Source organism: Seriola lalandi, unplaced genomic scaffold (genome assembly GCF_002814215.2).
Source record: "Seriola lalandi dorsalis isolate HSWRI2012SDOR001 ecotype SW California unplaced genomic scaffold, Sedor1 jcf7180002002786, whole genome shotgun sequence".
Classification (NCBI taxonomy): domain Eukaryota; kingdom Metazoa; phylum Chordata; class Actinopteri; order Carangiformes; family Carangidae; genus Seriola; species Seriola lalandi.
In genome coordinates this window covers 1-1,847 of record NW_019473442.1, presented here as the reverse complement: position 1 = coordinate 1,847, position 1,847 = coordinate 1, and the positions used below count along the sequence as shown (strand labels likewise).

The 1,847-nt window shown below is 35.1% G+C and overlaps 1 long non-coding RNA gene across 1 annotated transcript; it reads right to left on the bottom strand.

The window, feature by feature from the left end:
- Positions 1-468: 468 nt before the first annotated feature.
- On the bottom strand, positions 469-1,847 carry LOC111666290 (uncharacterized). Its single transcript, XR_002761574.2, has 2 exons — positions 1,783-1,847; positions 469-1,634 (listed from the first exon to the last, which is right to left on the bottom strand). It is a non-coding gene; the product is annotated as an uncharacterized LOC111666290 (long non-coding RNA).

Here is a 1,847-nt window from a genome sequence, read left to right as displayed (position 1 = left end):
ATCTAGTCTATGTCAAAAACAAAGTGAAAAACAATCATTACTGCCCAAAACCCAAATGAACACAACCGAATTACTTTTGTTGTCCGACCAAAAGTTAAAAACATTTTCACAGAAAACTGTGAAACTAGCAAATATATATTTGAAAAGCTGGTATCAGTCATTTACACTTAAACATGACTTACCACTTGTCAATTATCAAAACTGTTGCCAGTTAATTTTCTGTCAGTTGACAAAATCATAAATCAACTAATCATTTCAACTCTACAGTATATTGATTTCTGGGAGGTTAATCAAGCCATGGCCGTAACAAATAAAGTAGAATAGTGAATAGAGAGAAGGAAAATAATGTAAATTCTGATATAATGCAAGATATAAAATAGTCATGCCAACTGGTATCACCACAGTATTATGATTTTATCCTTCTTATTATGATCATTTCTAACAACAATATTACTGCCACAACACACACTGTGTTCTGATATCTTTAATTATAAAAATCTAAGACTGGAAAACAATAAATAAAACTAAAAACAGTCAAAATGTAAAGGAATTAAGTACAAAATTATCAACAATAAAAGGTTACATAAAGAGAATATTAACATAGTAACTGGTTGCTTAACACCAGTAGTTCCCAACCTTTTCAAAGCAATGACATGACTTTTGTAAAACAAAGAAACCTACCACAGGTATAGCAATATTAACAATATTAACTGTGTTAAAATGTCACATATCATTGTGTAGTGAAATGGGTGTAACATAGTGTAAACTACTGCTGCACAAGGCCCAAAATATATCAAACAAGCAAATTCTACAGTTCTTTAAACATATGAACAAAATATGAAAATATTTGAGCTTACTTCAAGACTCCTGCACAGACCCACTCGCTTTAAAGATAATGCAGCAGATTATGCACTGCAATAAGCACAGTCTGTTGCTATACATTACTATTTGTACATAAGATCAGTGCTACATTATTCTCTACTAGCATGATCAAAAACAATAGGCATAATACATCTCTTTACAAGTGTCATTTGGCTCCAGTGATGTCAGGTGATCTGACTTCATTAGTCCCACCAAACATGTACAGATGCCGCTGTGCGAGGAGCCTCACTTTTCACATATATGTCTCACAATCCTGTGGCACTGTGGTACTAATGCCAAGAGGAATCGTTGGTAAAATGCTGCAGTTTTATTTAAAAAAAATTGAGGAAATATGGTTTAGGATACGCATCTCACTGCCAAGACAAACTGTAAATACTTAGTGCTTTTTAAACTGGCACCATGTACAGGAACAGTTCATTTTGTAAATTCTACAACTCAGTAATGCTGCAACCTCAGATCAGATGACAGATTAATGACTGAAAGGCAAATATTTTTTTCCATAAGAGCAAGATTACAGTCTTCCTGATGTTTGATGAAATGATTAAAGTGAAAGAGGAACTACCAGAGTAGGAAATACCTTTCATATGAGAATCTACTTTACGCAGGGGAACTTTAATTTTACAGCTTTGGTTCAAATTGCCTGCACTCAATCTGCAGTGACACCATTTTAAACAGTGGAAAGCAGTAGAGAAGTGGATGTTGGTAAAGATGATCATGGTGCAGCAGTCAGTGGCAGCTGTTGGGTTCGGGGCCTAGAAGAGATGATTAGTAGGGTTTAGAGGACAGAAGATTAAAAAAAAGTATTCTCACACATTCATGCCACTTTATCATGAGAAGGTATAAGTACAAGTTTTTAATGGATCTACACACAAATGTGTTAGAGAGAGAGAGCACTACTACCTATCAACGTGTGGCATTGACGGCTGGAGTATGTATGGTCTTGGAGACTGCAGCGCCGTTGCTGC